An 11134-nucleotide genomic window follows, 5' to 3' on the forward strand; every position below is an offset into this window, starting at 1 on the left:
GTGTTTTTCTGGACATAACTCAAGCTTTTGACAAAGTATGGCATACTGGCCTACTGTACAAAATAAAGTCCAACCTTTCCTTGGGCTATTATACCCTACTAAAAGCTTATCTCCAGGACAGGTACTTCTTTGTGAAATATCAGGATGCAGCTACGGAATTACATAAAATACAAGCTGGTGTACCACAAGGCAGCGTATTAGGGCCGATCCTCTACCTTCTCTACACTGCGGACCTACCTACAAATTCCGGCGTAATAACAGCGACATTCGCAGATGACACCGCAGTATTAGCTTCACATGAAAGTCCAATTCTGGCTACCCAAATGTTGCAAAATAATCTTAACGACATTCAAAAGTGGTTAAACACTTGGAGAATAAAAGCCAATGAAGCGAAATCGGCCCATGTGACTTTTACTACCCGACGAGAGACCTGTCCTGAAGTATCGCTCAACGGCCAGCAAATCCCACAATCTGAGGTAGCTAAGTACTTAGGCGTGCACTTTGATCACCGACTGACTTGGAAAACACATATATTTACCACAAGGAAGCAGTTTGGGCTCAAATTACGAAAACTATTCTGGCTCTTAAATCGGCGTTCAAGGCTCACGCTTGAGAATAAGCTCTTGATATATAAGACGATTTTAAAACCAGTGTGGAGGTACGGAATACAGCTGTGGGGGACAGCGGCCAACTCTAATGTAGAGATACTACAACGCTTCCAATCGAAAATATTGAGAATGATAGTTGACGCGCCATGGTTTGTGACTAATGATACCATACATCGTGACCTTCAAGTGCCTAGTGTCAAAGAAGAAACCCTGAACTACTGTAAAAATTACCGTGATAGACTAAAGAAGCACCCGAATATTTTTACAGCCAACTTAATGAAACCAAGATCAATTAGGAGACTAAAGAAAAAAATTCCATTTGATTTCATTCACTAGAATATATAGACATTTCTGGTATACTAAGCTTTTACCCCCAGTGCCATAATACTTCTTGATTTGAATTTGAATTAATATTGTAAATGCTAATATTGATGCAATAATTGAGATTAAGAATACCCGTATAAGGACGCATCATTGGATGCGTACCTTCCATGTTCAACTTCTACGACTGAAATATTGCTGAATGTCATCAAGACAGATTGTAATAAATTGGGGAGTCTAAAAAAAAAAAAAACTAGCGAAAAAATTGTATCTTTCTTTTGTGCAATAGGATGATTTAAATTGAAATTTAAAAATCTCCCTGAAAAGGTAGGTTTGCGGTACCAATCAAAAATAAAACGATTCTTGTTAATAAATATAGTAATATCCAAAAAATTTATTTTTTTTCCCCTTATTTCTGTAGTAAATTGAAGATATATAGTAGATGATGATATAGATATAAGATTGATATATATATTTAATATAAAAAAATTATAAATATTTTCGGTAACATTTTTTGTAAAAATAATAATTTATATTATTTTCTAGATGATTACACTATTTTAGCTCAAGTGCAAAACTAGAGATTCATGCAGTAGACTGTGGAAAAGTTAACAACTGCTCAATGAGGAAGCCAACAAGTGGTTGAGCTTTAGCAACCATTACAGGAAGGAACGCGATCCATAGTCTACGCCGATCTAGAATGCATCATAGAAAAGATGGAGAGGGACATGGAAACATCCAGTTACGTATCAGCAACATCAGATATTTAGCTTAGCATACTATCCATTGCTTGTACGATAACTTGTTGTGTATGTATCGGTTTTGTCGCGGTAACAATTGCGTCGCATGATTCGCCGAGGAACTTTAAAATTTAGCGCATAGTGTAGAGTCTATACTTTCGGTCAATGTATCCATGGCAGATTTTTCGCGAGATGATTGGCAAAAATTTAACAGCGTCTCACGCATTGCCATGTGTGCGAAAAATCGTTTGCGCCGGATAACACGCAGGTACACAATCATTGCCACTTGACCGGGCAATACAGGGGTTCCGCGCATTCAAATTGTAACTTGAATTACAAAGATTCATATTGTATTCCCGCAGTTTTTGATAATTTATCAGGATACGATGCATATTTTATTATCAAGGATATAGCTACCGCGTATGAAGGACGTACAGAACTACTTCTCATAACTAAAGAAAAATACATTTTATTTACGAAATATGTCGATAACACCATAAATGATTAAAAAACAACTTGCGTAAAAATACATTTTATAGATTCATTTAAATTTTTCAGTATCAGTTTAGAAAAATTAGCGTCATATCTCGATAAAGATAAATTGAAAATTACGCGGTCAGAATTTTTTAATCTCAGCGTGGAGGATTTCAATCTTCTCACATGTAAAGGTACATTTCCGAATATATATATATATATATATAAAGGGTGTCTCAAAATGATCTGACATTTTAAATTGCGCGCCATTTTTTTTGCAACGAACGTAACGTACTAATCTTTAATAACTGGCATCAGGAAGTATTGAGGTTTAGTCATGGAGAATTACACGATCGAGCAACGCATAGAAATTGTGAAAATCCACTACAAATATCAAAGACGAAGTTTCATGGTCGTGTTATTTCGCGCCGCGGCGATGTGAATTGGCCACCAAGATCGTGCGATTTGACGCCATTGGACTTCTCTCTTTGGGGTTTTCTGAAAGGAAAAGTGTATGCCAATGATCCACAGACCATTCCGGAGTTGAAGGAAGAAATTAGACGTACCATTAATGAAATTAGTCCGCAATTATGCCAAAATGTCATTGAAAATTTTGTCAAAAGAATGAACGTTTGCAAACAGAGTCGAGGCGGCCATTTATCGGATATTGTGTTCCACATATAACCTCCATGTTTGTACTTTATATTAAACTAAAAACATGTGTACTTTTCAAATAAATAATATGTTTTATTAATAAATTAAAATGTCAGGTCATTTTGAGACACCCTTTACATACACATTGCATCAAAAAATTGAAGGAAACCGAGTTATCATCGCGCGAATTATTTTATAGCTTGCTGATAGGTGATACCGTATCAGAGAGCGATTATGCGCACGCCGTGAACGTATGACAGCAGTTCTCCATCCAAATATTCGGTGAATACAGTGATCTATATTTAAAAACAGATATATTGTTGTTAGCCAATATATTTGAGAATTTTCGGGATAGTTGCATCACCAGTTATGGACTCGATCCCATGTATTATTATACACTACCGGGTTTTACGTAGGATGCGATGTTGAAACATACATCGTACATACATACATACAAACGTACATACATACCATACATAGTATACATAATATACATATTAAACATATTATGCATCATATGCAAATCAATTTCGAACTTCTTACTGACGTTGACATGGTTCTATTCATCAAACGTGGTATACGTGGTGGTCTGAGTCAATGTTCAAACAGGTATGCGCAGAGCAACAACAAGTGCATGCAGTCATATGATCCATCGAAACCGTCAACTTACTAATGTACTTTGACGTTAATAACCTGTACAGTTGGGCAATGTGTCAACAATTGCCATACGCTGATTTTCGCTGGGTCGACGACGTAGACAACTTTGACGTTAAGATGACATCGCGATGAGTTACGTTCTCGAGGTAGACTTTGAGCATCTCCATGATGCACATTCCGATCTATCGTTTTGTCCAACGCGCGAGAAACTACTTGACAAGCGAGAGGACAAGCTCCTCGTGACATTGTACAATAAAAAATGTTACGTCATACATTATCGCAATTTGCAGCAATGTCTCTCATCACGATCTCCGCATTACGAAGATCCATCGCATATTACAATTCGCACAATCTCCAATCTCCTTCGCGAGTACATCCAATTTTATACAAATTTTAGAACTTTAGCAAAGAATGAGTTCAAGAAAAATTTATTCAAATAAACAACGCAGTTTTCGGCAAGATCATGAAGAATGTGCATAACCATGTTAATGTGCGACTCGTAACGCGTTGGGACAGATATGGTGCAGAGACAATAATCGTGAAACCAAACTTTTATAGTAGAAGCGTTTTTTCCGAGAACTTGGTCGCAGTAGAAATGCAGAAACTCGAAGTGATGTTCAACAAACCGATATACGTGAGTATGTGTATCTTGGACATATCCAAGACATGTTTGTATGAATTTCACCACGAGTATATGTTACCGCTTTTTCATGAAAAATGTAAAATTATGTATACCGACACGGACAGCCTTATTTACATCGAGTGCGACAATGTCTACGCTGTCATGAAGCATGATATCAATCTATTCGACACTAGCGATTGCGCGGTCGACATTGCATATGATATTCCGCTTGTAAATAAAAAAGTTCCCGGTTTAAGGAAATGCTGAAGCGACGGCAGAATTTAATCAAGATCGATATTACAGATTTGTATTTCCAATATATAAAATGCTTACGCCCTCTGAATTAATATGATCATGCAGGAAATTCAATCGATTAATTATTGACATTTTTATTGTTTCCTACATAACCATCTGAGCTCAGGCACGACAACATGTGTTAAGCTTAATCCCACAAATGTAAGATTTATTTAATTTTGGAAAATTTTCCAATTTTAGAATTGAGAAAAAAATAAACCGGGATTGAAGTTTAATCTTATATTTATAGAATCGGGCTTTAGAAATACAGTTGTATTATGCACATGCAATGTAGACCGCGTTCCAATATATACCACCAGTACTAAACATCTGTAATATACATAAAGTACAGATTTTTAACCAATAGTTATATCGATACAAAGTAGTAACACTTTTTTCTTACGTCCAATGTCATTTTAGATTAGAATAATATATTATCAATAAATGAATACAATATTACACATACATAACATAACTCTCTTTGCTCTGTCTAATAAAAAGAGATAGATACTTATATACGAGTACATACATTACTAACATGTCGACTCATATACCCAATATAGAAAATTGTATGTATATTACTATGTGAACACATACACACACACGCACGCATTATATAAACAGATAAAAGTTATTCATGTTGAGATAATCATGCAAATATTATCTATTTACGCAAAATTAGAATTTTATGTACATACATTGAATAATGTATGTGTATTCACATCGCTCAAACATAATATTTATAATTCTAACATTGTTGTAACATATATACGTAAACTGCTGGAAAAGTTTCTGCAAATAATATAAAAAAAAACATGTAAAATTCGGTAAATGGCTTTATTGTTTTTCGAAGTATTCGCCTTTAAGATCGATATATTTTTGCATACGCTCGAATCAATTTTCGAAGCATTTTTTCCACTCTAAGGCTGTAACCTCAGAAATCAGTGTACGAAATGTTTCAACAGCTGCTTCAGGCGACTCAAATCGCTCATCACGCATCTTATTTTTAATGTTTGAAAAAAAAAAATCATTAGGTGATAAATCAAGTGAATACGGACAATGATTCATCAATTCGACATTATTATTGGATAAAAAATCAACGGTTTGACGTGCTGTGTTACAGCTGGTGTTGTCATGATGAAGGATGATGTGACGATTTCGGTTTGTTATACGCAATTTATTTATGACTTCTGGCAAATAAATTGTTGTATACCAATCAATATTTACAGTCCTTCGATCCTTTAAAGCCACGGTTGTAACATGTCTGGTATAACCGAAGAAACAAGCAATCATTTCCTTGGCAGCACTGCGTGAACGAACAACATTTGTTGGTTTCGGTTCATTTTGAAATACCCAAACAGTGAATTGTTGTTTACTTTCGGGCTCATACGAATAGATCCATGTTGTCTCCAATAAGGATGTTGTAGACCAAATTTGACCGACCTCGATTGAATTTCTTGAGCATTTCTTTGCTCCATTTAATACGAGTCTGTTTTTGAGCTCGGTCAAATTGTGTGAGATCCAACGACTGCAAAGTTTCCGTACACTCCAGTGATCATGCAAAATTGTATGTATTGCTTTCATGTCAATGCCTAAGGATGTCTGAATCTCGCGGTATGTTATATGCCGGTCTCGCTCAATCATTTCATGGACAGCATCAACATTAGTGGCAACAATAGACGTGGATGGACGACCTTCACGGAATTCATCACTAAGAAAGGTACGTCCACACTGGAATTCGGCAAACCAATTATAAACAGTCCTATTGGTGCTTCATCTCCAAAAGCCAAATGAAGTCGATCGATGCATTGTTTCGGAGTTAGATTACATTTGTAATCGTAAAAAATCATTGCCCGAAAATTTTCACGCAAAATTTCCATTTTCTTACAAAATAACTTCTTTTAAAATACTATGCAAACAAAACTAGTTGACTTGGGTACAAACTGTTAATTGAATTGTAGGTTGAAAATGTCTAATTTTACGGATATGATAGTAGCAGAACGTTGGCGCCACCAAAAGTACTAGATTGCAGAAACTTTTCCAGCAGCCTACGTAAATAACATTATTAATAAACATATTACTCCAAATATATTTTTTTATAAAATTATAGAAATTATACGTGTACTTCAGTGTGTTCGGAATTAGTTGTACATTTCTGAAGTGCTGCCTACTTTTCCCTCACAACTGCTCAATGCTCGACGGTCAAACCGCTGAATCGCGCGCGGACGTGCATCTCAGGAACGTCACAGTATAAGAAACATGTTGCTACCATACCTTCCAGCAAATTATCATGAAAATATTTTCCTTCCTATATAATTGTTATTTTCTTAATGTAGTGATTAAACATCATATTAATAAATAAATGCCTTTTACTGAATGTAATGTGTACTTTCAAAATATTATTTTATTATTTCTATGATATATTCGGTTTCTTTTAAAGAGCTACTGATCATGTGCTTTTGTGCCACAGAATGTAATATAGAATTTTACTTTACCACGTCATATATCTGGCCATCTGTTTGTATCTTTTTTTAGTGGAATAAACCTGAAGAATGCACTTAAATGGTGCATTAATAATAGAACTTCAAAGATAGTAGAGAGTTTTTGCAATAACGTGAATTTAAATACGGTGAACGCTTTTTCTTAATTAGTCATTAAGAAGAAAATGTGGCCATGATATTTCATTATGCATCTTTTTTCTTAGGGTGAAAAGTGAAAATTTTTTGTATGCATGTGTGTATATGTACATGCATACATATACCGTTTTGCGTGATCGTTTTACGCTGTACGCGTATAGAAAACAACGGTGTTATGTGAGTCAATCAGCTGTAACTAGTATGACCTGCGTTCACAATACCGTTGCTGTGCAACAGTATTGTCAGTTCAGTGTAGTGTAGTAGTGTTCTACACACACCCACATATATGTGTGTATATTTACATATATTTATATAGTGCTTTGTGTCCACAAAATGAAAAAAATATAGTAGCAGAAAATTGTCTGCCTTTGATAAGAGAAGGTTATGAGTGCTTTCTAACAAGCGACTCCTTTAGTACAATACAGTGATTATCTCATCCTTGTACATTGGCGAACATAAGACTATAATGCACCGTGTCACACTGTCTCTTGTTAAAAGGCATTCTATAAATCCAAAATTAGTTAAAAAATTACTGTCATATGTGTTTTTTATTGGAAGGCACCCTGTAAAGCCAGAATGGGAAAAGTTAGTATCTTTATGTCATTCATGAAAATATTACTTTTATTTATCATACAAGTGATATGATTATTAAATGTATTATAACAATAAATTATGCTTTGTCTAATTATGATTCAATGTCAGAGGCGTTTAATGTAGGCTAACTATTTTTAATTTACTGCCAGAGACGTTAATCGTGGGCTGGCGAGCTATAACAAAATGCCACAGCCATAAATCATGCTTTGGCTAGTTATAGATAAATGTCAGAGGCGTTTAACGTAGGCTGATTATTTTTAATTTACTTCCAGAGGAATTTCGATTATCAAATCTGGTGAAATACGATTGTGGAATCAATTTGTAGAATTTTGCGTCTGCAATTGAAGAAATGTGAATGGATGCATTGTCATGATAAAATTAAAAATTGATTACTTGACACAAAACAAAGAAACTAATGAACACATCTGTCTGAAATTTTAACAGTAATCCTGAGAAAGATCAAACTTTTCTAAAATTATAGCAGATTGATATTTATGGAATCATTTCTGTATTAGACCGAGAACTTTCGAACTTATGTCCCCGTATAAGTCAACGTATCAATAATAAGTACTAGAGTTTACAATAAAAATAGCATGTTTCATTAAAAAAACATGGATGTGATCTTGATCAGATGCCACTCAAGGTCAAACTGAATATCAACAAATGACTTCTTTGAAACGTTACAACTTTTGTCTGAAGCATTTCTTCAAAAATGTTATGTAAGGGCTTTAGCAAGTATGACCGTAATTCGTAGAACGTGAATCATAGTCATAAGTCAACGCACTATATTTACTGGCGTACTATAACACATGGGCTGAAAAGTCCCGAGCCTAACAAAGAAAACACGGTTTTTTTCGTTGAAAGTTAGTTTTATTCATCGACATAATTTCCATCAAGAACAATGCAATCATTCCAGCGCCGCTCTAACATTTCAATACCACTTTTGTAGAACGATTTATCTTTTGCCTCAAAATAGGCCTCAGTTTCAGCGATAACCTCTTCATTCGAGCGAAATTTCTTACCGGCGAGCATTTTCTTTAGGTCTGCGAACAGCCAGTAGTCGCTGGGAGCCAAATCTGGCGAATACGGTGGATGTGGGAGCAATTCGAAGTTCAATTCATGTAATTTTGCCATTGTTTTGATTGACTTGTGACACGGTGCGACACGGGAAAATAACAAAAGTTGCGTCACTCTTAGCACAATAACTCACAAAGTAATGAATAGAATATCATGAAATTTTAACAGCTGTCTTTTGAAGATTAGCACACACACTGAAAAAGAGGTGAATGTAATAAAACTAGCGCCATCTCTGTGTTAGGCTCGGGACTTTTCAGCCCATGTGTTATATACCGATGCAATTCACGTTCCTTCACGTTTAGTTATAGGCATCTTTATGTTCAGCTCATAAATCCGGAGTCTTTTTGGACATTCTATAAAATATGTATATGTGCTATACATATATATAACATACACAGTCATTAGTCATATGCATAATTTTCATTAAACGACGCTGTACGTTTGTGAAATATAAGAAATATCATATTCAAAGTGTTTTAGTAAATGACAAATGACTAATGGCTAATGGCTAATACATCAGTACATCGTTAGTATAATGAAAATCCATGGTTTATGTTATGTATATTAAATTTTCGGTATTGTCAATATATAGCAGTATACGTAATAGTATTTGTCTCTACGTCCAAGGCCTACCTCCAAGGTTTTACCTTTTTTTTTCTACGTTTAATAAAAAGAAATATGTTTTTTATGGTCAAATGTACAGATATTAGTGACATATGCTTTTATATTTTCAATATCAGAATATACTCGTACATACAACTAACATAAATCAAAGCTAATGAGAATCAAACGCAGATGATCAGACGTAACATCTTAAAAAAAAATAATCAAATTACGACTCCTCTGATAAAAAAATGATATCTTCTTTACTTTGTACATTTCAACTCACTTTGGAATCCTCTTCAGCAATATAGATATATTACGAAAAGCTCACAGATACGAAAAGATTATCACTCATAAATTGCTAGAAATGAAATCTAAAATTTTAGTAGACAAAGAGCGTGTCAAGGAGCTTTGATACATAATTGATAACAAATTATATTTATACAAATCTATTTACTAAAATTTTACATCACTTCATCTTTGGCAATTTGTGAGTGACACAATCTTTTTGGATATGTGAATTTTTTATTGTATATCTATATTGTTTCATTAGCCTTGACTTATGTTAGTTATATTTTATAGATTTAAAGTTCCCTATATAATAACTGTTTTTCTCAAAATTAGAATATTGCATGTATTATGATGTGTAAATATCTACACAAATTAGAGCTAGAAGTAATATATGCTAAGGTATTCCTGCAGATATTTCCTATGTTTATTTATACAAAATATTGCAATTAAATTTTTTGTGTACATATATACACATTATATTTTATATGTATACATACAATTTTAATATTACATATTTAAACATAGGGAATGCATAAATAGCTTAGCATAAATAACTTCTATCTGTAACGTGTGTATTCACATTATAGTACACATTATAGTATACATATATGCAATATTATATAATATATTGTTTATATATGTATTATATTTAAGTACACACACCACTAATATCTGTATATTTTAACATGAGTAACTTCTACATCTTTTTATTAAACGTAGCAAAAAATGGAGTAGTATATGGAGTGTAATATATCTATGTATTGCTAATACATATTATATCATCCTGATCTAAAATGACATTGAAAGGAAAAATACTATTACGGCCATGTGTCAACGTATACTGTCAATACTGAAAATCTATAGCTACATATATTACATATTTTTAGTGCTCGCAGTCTATATTGGTACACAGTCGTAGTATCACTTTTTCCTATGACCAATGTTATTTTAAGATATAATAAGTATTATTGTCAATATATGGACACATGTTGCATATACATGTATATATGTGTATGTATATATGTAGCTACTCCATTTTTTGCTATATCTATCAAAAAGAGAGATAGAAGTTATCTATGCTCAAATATAGAGATATTACTGATCTGGAGACACAGTAGTGTCTTGGCGCTAAAACAAGCCCAATGTCATAGTATATTTATATGTATAATATGTTAAATTGTACGTATATTATAACATGTCAATAAAAACACACATTATTAAAAATTACTCATGCTGCGATATTCATGTAGATATTCTTTATGTCCATTTTCATGCAATATTAGAATTTTATATAATAATATATAATGTGTATAATGATATATATAAAAATTAATTCTAATGTTGTATATAAAAAGACATTTATGAATACGAATTACAATTAAATTTTATATATATTATAATGTATGTGTACACACACAATGACACAAAATATTATTCTATTATTGCATATACACATATTAATGAATTATTAATGATATATGCAATATTAAAATTATATTTTGGGTACATTATTGTATATATGTACATTATAATACATATAAAATATGATTATAATTTATATTC

This window comes from Trachymyrmex septentrionalis, unplaced genomic scaffold, assembly GCF_001594115.1.
Source record: "Trachymyrmex septentrionalis isolate Tsep2-gDNA-1 unplaced genomic scaffold, Tsep1.0 scaffold151, whole genome shotgun sequence".
Lineage (NCBI taxonomy): Eukaryota > Metazoa > Arthropoda > Insecta > Hymenoptera > Formicidae > Trachymyrmex > Trachymyrmex septentrionalis.